Raw genomic sequence first — 10,898 nt, forward strand, 5'->3', positions numbered from 1 at the left:
CACACACACACACACACACTTGGTCAAAGGTCACCAGCCCTACACGTGTTCAGACCACAGCATTGCACAGCCAGAAAGCACCCGACCTGGTGTACACAGCTGAAAATCATGAGGCGAAAATAAACCGGACACTGGTGCACCACACACACACACACAGACACACACACTCTTCCTGAGGTCACACACCGTCACACACCTGCGCACTTCTGGGAACCTGGGCAGCTTCCGAGAACACCCAGGGGCACGGTGCGTATTAAGGCTGTCAGAAGTGCCGTGGAACTGAGCTCGAATATTAGCTTTTGTAATTAGTTAGCGTTCATATATATTCGAATATCATTTGCCTATAATTCACAAAAATAAGCTGTTTATTGTTGGGCGCAATATGCACGTGACGCTCCCTCTAAACTGGCCTGCGTGTTATTTTCCACAAGCGGGCAGTAGAATAGAGGACATCGGTGAACTTTCATACTAGGTTACTACATCTGGGGCCTCATTTATAAAACGTATTTCAGATCAGCTGTGTGGCGCGTGCGTAGAAAATCACTTCAAAGTTAAAACAAAATGACCGCAGCAGAGGGCATTATTTTTAGAAAGCAGACCACCTCGGAGTGGATATCCCATATACAGCGATCACTCGAGTGAACTATTCGATCACTAGGATTACCATAACATACTCGAGTGATTATCCATAAGGGACCATACATTATACAACCATCGGTGTCATTTGCAGATCAGGACTAGTAGGTGGCCTACCGAGCGTTTGAGAAAGTACACTTCGGATCACCGGAGTGTTATAAACAGGGATATATGGAAAACCGGCAGACACCGAGTGGACAATTAGGACCTCGAGTGGACTTAAAACGCAGACCACCTCGGAGTGGACTATCCCCCATATTACACAGCGGATACACCCTTACACCGAATCGAGGAAGATCAGATCATGATACCCATTTCAGCGGACACCATGGAAATACCGGTGGATTTAAGAGTGATCCATTCGGACCTCCTAATATCAGGGATCATGGAATCCCTATTCAGGAGACATAGGAAACATAATTCCCAATTGTGTGATCTTGTTAGATATGAACGATCCAGGGGAAAACCTAGTGCGGGGAAAAGCTATCGGCTAACTAGTCAAGCGTTGGATCGCTGTTGGAGCTAAAGATGACTGGGGGAGGTGTTGGGGCCCATGAAAGACCTCACGTTGGGACCCCTTGAAACCCCACTCCTGGTAAAGGGACCCGGCACCTTCCAGAGCATCATACACCAGCGGGGACAGTTCTGCTACCGCTGGTTCAGGGAGCCATGGAAACCGCGCTGGTTCAGGGAGCCATGGAAACCGCGCTGGTTCAGGGAGTCATGGAAACCGCGCTGGTTCAGGGAGCCATGGAAACCGTGCTGGAACCGCACTGCGGAACGTTAGATAAACACACGAGGAAAACCAAGGCCAAAACATCGCTAACGTCACATTCGAAATCTGGCCGCATTTAGCAAAGAGAAATTGAAGGGGGGGGAAGAAACAAACATTAATAGAAAATGACACTAAATGATTTGTCACTTAAAATTAACGTCTAAATGGTGTGTGGTTCCCAGAAAGGATTATGGGGCTTTTCTATTCAACTCTAAAGACGCCATGACTATATGTTTTAATAATTATAACCGATGCACGTTCATCCGTTTTCATAAGTAGGGTTTATTTTGGTCTGCAGAGGACAGTCTGGCCAAAAAAACTCTTTTTTTTTTTTCTCTTCCCGAAATGAGTAGCAGTGCTGAACAAGATGACAGTGTGAGAAAACTGCTACAATAACAGCATAAACCCCCCCCAATAAAACGCCTCGTGTTCCTCCCAACACGCGCAGGGGCCCCAAACACGTCCAGGGCCGTGTGGCTAACTTGTGCATATTTTCCTAAAATCACAGCCGCCCCCCCCCACCACCGCACTCCCCCCCCCCCCTTCCCCGCCCCAGGGGCACCGCCTGCGTCACGGATGACGGGGTGTGGAGGGCGTGTCAGCGGCAGGCTAACGCTAACGCTAACGACAGCGCCGTCATAGATGGAAAGAGGCCCAGATATTTCGGCTGGCTCGTGACGAGCGAGGCTGGAGACGCGGTCCGGGGGGGGGGTGGGGTGGGGGGGGGGGGGGGGGGGGGGGGTTACGTGCCGCTAAAACGCTGTTCCGTGACTCAAAAGAACATTTTCCAAATTCCACCCAGGACAATTCCAGCAATAAACGTCTACGGCGCTGCTGAAGGTTGAAAGCCTGCCTGCTGGCTCCTGTGACACAGCCAGTATTCAGTGATGGAGGAAACTGAGCTCTTACGGGAGGGAAAAGAATAATTGGTTTGTTATGCCACCCCGTGCCCTTCTCATGCCAACATGCTGACGCTAAGCAGGGCTGGACCCTACCCTGCTCCACCCCGCCCCGCCCCCCCTCCCCCCCTCCCCTACCCTGCCTGGCCCCACCCCACCTGCTCCACCCTGCCCCGCCCCCCCCCTCCCTACCCTGCCTGGCCCCACCCCACACTGCTCCACCCTGCCCCACCCCCCCCATCCCCACCCCCACCCCCACCCTATCCTGCCTGGCCCCACCCCACACTGCTCCACCCTGCCCCCACCCCCCCACACCCACCCTATTCTGGCCTGCCCCACCCCACACTGCTCCACCCTGTCCCTCCCTGCCCTGCCCCCCCCCTCCACCCAGCCTCGCCCCATCCCACACAGCGAAACTCTAGAAGAATCAAGTATCCAATGGGAGCCAAGAGAATTTTGGCATCACAGTTAGGAAACCGCTTTGGTTGGAGATGTTTCAGGAAGCTGCTGCTCTTCCTCTGGGGAGGGGGTAGTGGCGGGATGGGGGGCGGGGAGTGGGGAGGGTTTGGCAGGGTTCTGGAGATGCCAGTCGCTCAGTCCGTTCCCCAATCGCCGGCTAGCAGCTCAGCCAAGACAACACTCCACCAGTTCAGTCACAAAGGGAAGCGCTCGGGCCGAATTACCCGCGGACCTCTCTGGCCCCTGGAAGAGCGCTGAGAAGCAGGGGAACCAAACCCGGACAGGAGCTGGAAATCGGCACCGAGGAAACAGGAATGGATCCTGAGGTTCTGCCCTCTCTGGATTCACAAATTCCACATCACATTACATTACATTACATTACTGCCATTTAACTGCCACACATCCACAGCCATTAATACTTCTTACACAGAATCCATTCATGCAGCTGGATATGCACTGAAGCAATTCAGGCTAAGTACCATGCTGAACAGCACGACGGCAGTGTTCGACCCAGGAACGTCGTTCTGTCTCTTTCCCTCTCTCTCTCCCTCCATAAATCTCTCCCTCTGTCATTCTCTTTCCCTTTCTCTCTCCCTCAAAACATCCCTCCCCCTCTTCCAGTCTCGGCAGTGTTCGACCTAGGAATCGAACCTGCAACCTTTGGCCTACAAGGTTACAATACACACGTAAAATATCCACATAATGCTAAAATTGTGTTTTTGCTTTTTGATTCACTTTCTATAGCTAATGCATTGCCTACTACTAGCTATTACTACCTATTGCTACACTACTACTAAGTAATTACTGTGTAATTACACATCCTGTATGAAACTACTATGTAGTAACAGCACAGACAGCAAACAGCACTAATTCAGAATTCAGTGCGCAGAAAATTGAAAAAGTAAATTAAAGATTAATTTATTGATGCGAAAGAGTTGATTTCCTGTCCAACCGATGGCTTTACTGTTAAAAGTAAAAGGAGCGTAACTCGGGGAGAACGCTATTCTGAACCTGGCTAAAGACGAGCAGCTTACAGCGTTCCCACTCTCCACTTCACCCGCCATTTTAGATACATCAACCGACATTTGCCTTTTCCCCTTTAAGGAGCACGATCACAAATATGTGGTTAGAGTGTTCTTAACTTAGCATTCCAATGCTGATGTCACAATCACTACTGAGATCAACTGAATGAGTTCTAGAACACTGACTCAGAATTTTGAAAAAAGAAAAAAACATTCCAAAAAAACTGTTCTTCGTAGGGTTACGGTGAAATTCAACAGCATAACAAATGCAGAGCAGCTTGCATGCGTTCAGCGTCGTTACGTAGCCATCGACATCCTTAAAGACAGTCCAGAAACGAGACACTGCGTATCTAAGCATTCATGCCGGGATACAGATGTACTCTCCTAGGAGCAGGCCAGGTGCTCTACTGGCTTCCATTTATTCAGTGATTTAAAGCTTTCACATGGGAGGTGAAGGGTAGTATGACAGGAGAAAATTACACAGATACACAAGGTTTCATTCAAGTCATTAGATTACACTAAATCTCTCTCTGTCTCCCTCACTCTCACCTTCTAAATCTCTCTCCCTGTCTCCCTCTGTTGTTCTGTCTCTTTCCCTCTCTCTATTCCTCTATAAATCTCTCCATCTCCCTCTATATCTCTCTCTGCCTGTCTCCCTCAATCATTCAGTCTCTTTCCCCCTCTCTCTCCTCCTCCTCTCTGTATATATATATATAGTTCTCCCTGTCTCTCCTCATCTGTACCTATCCCTTTTCATCTCTCTCTCCCTCTTTGTCTCTCTCTTTTAATATCGTATTTTTTTGCTCAGTCACATTTCTTTAACAAATAACCAAAAGTAAGAATCTTACACAGCCCCCCCCCGCCATGACTCCACACAAATCTGTGATTGTGCAGTGAATCTCGAACATGCCCTTATTCAAGAAGACACCAGGGAAAGGATTTGCCCTATCAAGCTGAGTGCACAAGGGGGAAAACCCACTTCTAACATCGAACAGCTTAAAAATAAGTATGAGATTTAGCTAGCAGCCATACCTCCACGCACTCTGCTCCTGCCGACTGGCTGAAGCTACGCAGGTGTGGGCTTGGTTAGTACTTGGGAATACAGAGGAATACAGAGTTGCTGCTGGAAGTGGTGTTGGTGGGCCAGCGGAGGCAATCTTCCCTCTGGTCAAATAAACCCCAATGCCCCAGTGCTGTGATGGGGACACTGTGCTGTAGGAGATGCCGCCTTTCGGATGAGACTTTAAACCGAAGTCCTGACTCACTGTGGTCATTAAAGATCCCATGACCCTATTCGCAAAGAGTAGGGGGTTCCCCGGTGTCCTGGCTAAATCCCAGATCTGGCTCTCGCAAACCTGCCACCGAAATCATCCCCTGATTTAACAGGCTAAAAAATGTTCTCTCCCTCTCCACCTTCGCTAATCTGTGGTGAGCTTTCTGGCGCAAAATGGCTGCCGTGCATCACCCAGGTGGGTGCTACACATTGGTGGTGGGTGAGGTGAGTTACCCTTTATCGCTGTAAAGCACTTTGAGCATTCGGAAAAGTTATATAAATGCAAGGATATTATTATTATATTGGGAGTTCCCCGTACCTGCGCATGCTGCTCACCTAACACTGCAGGTACAGGAATGAGTCAACACCTACAGCACTGGAGCTCTGCATTACATTACCTACAGCCAGGACCTTCAGTCAACATGGTCATGGAAAACGACAAATCTCAAATTTGACACTGGAGAAATGTTCATGCCTCAGCTGATTTCAAGACTGAGCAAACATCTGAGGGTCAAACATAATGTTTTTTCTCTACTGCAAACATTGCGTAATGCCTGCGATGTTTCTAATGGTTTAATTGTTCAGTGTTCTCTTAACTTATTGAGACTGTAAAAGCCCTGCCACGGTCTGACCAGGTCTTGCAAAAAAGAATTAGAATATTTCCTGGGTCCTGTATCACAAAAAAAAGCTCAATTTAGTAAAGCCAAGTGGCAGTTAGCCAGCCTGACCAGGGGGGCAGGGGCGAATGCTAACGACACATCATGTGCTCTAACACCCCAGTGATAAGCCACTGCTCTGCCACGCCCACCACATTACACCACCAGAGAGGAATGTGTCTGATACCAGGGAGAGAGAGAGGGGGGGGGGAAGAGAGAGGGGGAGGGGGGGAAGAGAGAGGGGGAGGGCAGAGAGAGAGAGGGGGAGAGGGTGGGAGGAAGAGAGAGAGAGAGAGAGGGATGGAGACAAAGTGAGGGAGAGGGAGAGAGAGGAAGAGAGAGAGGGATGGAGACAGAGAGAGGAGAGAGGGGGAGGGGGGAGAGAGGGAGGAAGAGGGGGGTGAGGGAGAGAGAGAGAGAGGGTGGGAGGAAGAGAGAGAGAGAGAAAGAGAGGGATGGAGACAGAGTGAGGGAGAGGGAGAGAGAGAGGGAAAGAGTGAGAGAGAAAGAGAGAGAGAGAGAGAGCGTGGGGGGAGAAGGAGAGAGAGCGTGCACACACACCTCAGAACCCTGCCAAACTCCCTACAGCACCACCACTACTACTTCGTTTTTTGATAAAAATGCACCAGCTCACCTCAAAAACCGGCCGGGTCGACTCAGGTCCAATGAGTTTTCGACGTGGGGACGCTGTGTGTGATGTGGCTGACACAGGGAACGTCTTTATAAAAAGCATCTTGGGGTAGGAGTTGTGGGGGTGTGTGTGTGGGGGGGGGGGGGGTCATTAGCGTTGGCATCACCCTTCAGCTGTCCCTCAGATACAGAAACAGGGTCCCACACGAGGACAAGGAGAACCCGAGATAACCTGGTGACAGAGTGAGAGAGAGAGAGAGAGAGAGAGAGAGAGAGAGAGAGAGAGAGATTACTGAAAATCCCCATTCAGCCTAAAGAACCCAAGTTAACCCTTTGAAGAGTAGTTTCCAGAATTTGTAAGTCAGTGTTCTAGAACTCCGTTGCTTTCAGTCGCCAGCAGTGACTGTGACATCAGCATTAGAATGTTCCGTTAAGAACACTGCAGTGGCGCACACTTGTGACCTCACACCTTAAAGGGTAAATGGGAGGGTTCCCCCATACGCAGAAGGATCAGGCGAAACAACACCAGCCCCATTCATGAGCAGAACGCCCTGTACCAGAGCACATGTTCATCATGCTTTAATAAAATGGCAGCTTTCCTTTCACAGAGCCAAGAAGCATGTCTTTGGTGTTTAAATAATAAATGTAAAAAAAACAAAAAAGAAAAATCTTTTTTTGAACCGTGATTTCTTTTTCTGTTCTTTTGCTTCGCCAAACTTCCCTAGCGTGTGATCGTTAAACGGTCACACGACGCCAGCCTGCTTAACAAAACAAACTTTTGTGTCAGAGGGATCGAGTTTTTCCCTGTGCGCCTTAGGGGAAGGCGTAAGAAAGAAAAAAAACTGAGAAACAACCCCAAATGTGTTCCTGCATCAACAACCGGTCCTGTCCCGTCCGAAACGGCCCCGCTTAGCCAAAGACATCCTGAATTTCTTGTGACATTTCAGTGCCTCCAGCCAGCTGCTCGACTGAACGGAGAAATGTAATAAACTCATTATATCAGCACAGCTCTGGCCCAAAGCTGTACGTGAGCAGATCAGCTCATTCAAACCGAGTGCAAACACTGCATTATGGCCGCGTAGCGAACTTACAAAACTATTTACATCCAGTTGCACTGAACCAAATTATGCAGCTGGATATGTACTGAAGCAATGCAGGTTGAGTATCTTGCTCAACGGCAGTGTCCCACCTGGGAATCGAACCTGCAACCTTTAGGCTATAAGACCAGTTCCTCACCCATTATACTGCACTGCTGCAAGCAATTTCACACAAGCACCAAACGCCAGGCTCAGATTAGCACTGAATACAGAAGAGCTGCACTCATATCAAACATTAACCCCCCCTCTTCAACCCCAGGGAGGGGAGCGCCGGGCGGGGAAGGGGGGGGGGGGGGGTGGAGGAGTGGAGGAGTAGAGGTCACACAGAGGAAGTGCTTCACTCGTTCTGCACAAGCTTCCTCAGACCGCCAGCTGGCCCCGGAGACTCCGCCCCCCTCCCGTCTCCGACAGCGACTGGGTGGCCCCGCCCACTGCCGGCCCAGGCTTTGTGCAAACACCTGCGCGGCCTGGCCAGGGAACGAGAGCTCCTCCGTTTTCACATCCTTTCCTTCTCTCTGTTTTCATTCATTCTCTTTCTCATTCACCCATCACTTCCTCTCTCTCTCTCACACACACACGGCTCAGCTGATTGCCCCCTCCCCCCCAACACACGCACGCACGCACACAGATATATACTTGCACATGGAGGTGTAAAATCCAGGTTCAGAAAGTAAACGTCCTCCCCCCAGTGTTTTGAGGCAATTTCCTGAATTTGTTTTTTAGCACAGTTCTTCAGCCAGTTCTTCAGCCGGGAGGCAGAGCTAATTAGTGAAACTCAGCCGGCCGAGTTCAAGGGTAAAAGAAACACATGGCAGGACTTTTACTTTCTGACCCCTGAACTTTCCATCTCTGCTTATGCACCAGTGCTTGCATGTGTAATCCTGTGTATATCTGTAAATAAAGGGGTAACATTTATCTTTTGCCCTACACCCCCCATGCACCCCAAAAAACCCATCTCACACCAATATGAGTTGAGAAAGCCCCAGAAAGAGTTAAACGCCCCGCACACACCCCCTACCCCCCTACCCTCCACCACCCTTCCAATGCCTACGTTTACCACAATCCCTCAGGCTGTGATACCTGTCCTACGGCACGTTCATCGATCAGGCGGAAGAGCCGCGAGGCGCTAACTCTGGGGCTCCCCCTCTCCTCCCACGGGGTCCCCATATGACCCCCCCCACCCCCCTCATTGCATTGCATACATTACATTACCCTCCTCTCCCCTCCATGAAAGAAACCAGGAACTTGTGTTCTAATGAGCACCCAATACCCTGGAAACCCAAGCACAGGCCCGCTCCCAGAGTGCAGTGGGAGGAGAGAGAGAGTTCCCATGAGTCTCAGCGGTGTGACAGTGCGCTCAGCAAAGGTTTCACGGTAATTCATGGTAACCTCCGGTACGGGGGGGGAGGGGGGGATAATTAGCCACTGCTTTCAATTAATATAATGGAATGGGGGGGGGGGGGTTGGGTGAGAGAAAATAAACATCTCACACACACACACACGCACACACACACACACAACCACACTTCAGCACGAACACTCACACAGTGACTTACACCCATGCACACGCAGGTACACATTAAAGCCTGCACGCGCACGCACGCGCACACGCACACACACACACACGCACGCACGCACACGCACACGCACATGCTCACCTGCACGCACGCACACGCATACATTCACACACACACACACACAAACACACAAATACATACACGCACACACGCACACACGCACATACACACACGCACACATTCACACACACACACACACACACACAGAAACACACACGTTTGTATTGCTATACTTGTGAGGACTTCCCATTGACTTACATTCATTCCGTAACCTCTAACCCTAACCCAAACCCTAACCCCAACCACTACATGCCTAACCTTAACCCTAACCTTAACCTAATTGTAACCCTAACCCTAAGTCCTAACCCTGAAACAGCCTGTTGAACTTGAGCAAAAAAATCCCCACCTTGCATAGTTTTCCTCATCTTTCTATCCTTGTGGGGACATTTGGTTCTCACAAAGATAGTAAAACATGCCCACACATACACACACACACTCACACACACATTATGTACTCTCGTAAGTCCCTTTGCTTAAACAAATCTGCAGAAAACCTGAGTTCCTCTGCACAGGTGAAATCTTCCATCTTGAGCACTTGTCAGTGCGTAGTTTGTTTGTTTTTTTTTAACAATTATATATTGAAATAAGTTCATATTAAAAAAACAAGCAGTAAGGAGCAACAAAAACACTTTTAAAAAACGTATATTTCCTGACAGAAATAATTAGAAGAAAAGCAACAACGACAAAAGTTTTTCTTTTCTTTTGTTTTGGCTCAGTGCGTAGTTCATGCTAAGGAGAGCTCCTCAAGAGAGGCTGAGAGGCAGGACCCCTCAGACAGGCACTTAACCTGATTTGCTTCAGCATAAGTAAATAAAAGGAAACATGCAGCCACAGCAAGTAGACGGCCTGTACGTGAAATCTGTGTGTGATTCTAAAGATGTCGCATTAATTCCCCCTTCAGGCTTTGGCCGAGTTCGTCTCATTCCTGGTGGATTCTGCGCACCCCTGTACTCCGTCCAGCTGAGTTTGGATCATCGTCTGACGCGCCGGAACAACATGTTCTGTCAGAGACCCCGACGCCGACACCCCCCCCCCCCCCCGCGCCCCCGCCCCCCACCCCCCACCCCCCGGCTCCAGATGGAGACGATCTGTCCTGCGGTCAGTGCCCAAGTGTCAAGCCACAGATTTCAGATGGAGACCAGATACCAGGCTCCAGGCTCTCTGGTTGACAAATTCCAAGATGATGCATCTTCTGAAATATCATTAAGGGTCATGACTGTGCCAATAAATGTTCTGTACTGTAATAAGGTAAGATAAGATAAGCTTCATCTAATTTGTCCTCTGCATTTAACCCTTGCCAGTTACTCAGGAGCAGTGGGCAGCCACAGTGCAGCGCCCGGGGACCAGCTCCAGCTCCGAGGCCAGGGCCTTGGTCTTGGGCAATGGCAGGAGTCGCCTACACCTAGCCTGACTACTACAGCACTAGAAACTCCTGTAACCAACCAGTACTTCCTGTAGGTAAGAAAACAAGACAGAAGGAATGCAGGAGTTGGCCATCTGGTTCGTTCATAAAATCTGTGGTCCAGGAGCTTGATGGCTGGGATACAACTGGCCAGTAGGGGGCCGGGGGGGGTGTGGGAGGGTAACCCCCACCTCTCATATTTGGACATTCCCCAGGCCTTGACCTGACCCCCCACCTGTCCAAACTGTGGAGCAGGCAGGCCTGGCGTCCCAGTGAGGGGCGGGGGGGTGGGGGGGGGGAGAGGTGGTTTAGCTCCCCCATCTCACACTCACGAACACACGCGCGCACACACACACACACACGCAAACGCACGCCACAGCCACACACACACACACCAGCACGACGCACGACA

At 50.1% G+C, this 10,898-nt stretch overlaps 1 protein-coding gene across 2 annotated transcripts in view; it reads right to left on the bottom strand.

Moving 5' to 3' along the window:
• The window catches only part of LOC135249085 (putative uncharacterized protein ENSP00000383309), a 58,591-nt gene that overhangs the window by 25,655 nt on the left and 22,038 nt on the right, over positions 1-10,898 (bottom strand). For both annotated transcript variants that reach the window (XM_064324360.1, XM_064324359.1), the window contains exon 2: positions 6,355-6,582. The gene's annotated coding sequence lies outside the window, so the exon portion shown is untranslated. The remainder of the gene's footprint in view (positions 1-6,354; positions 6,583-10,898) is intronic.

This window comes from Anguilla rostrata, chromosome 2 (assembly GCF_018555375.3).
Source record: "Anguilla rostrata isolate EN2019 chromosome 2, ASM1855537v3, whole genome shotgun sequence".
NCBI lineage: Eukaryota > Metazoa > Chordata > Actinopteri > Anguilliformes > Anguillidae > Anguilla > Anguilla rostrata.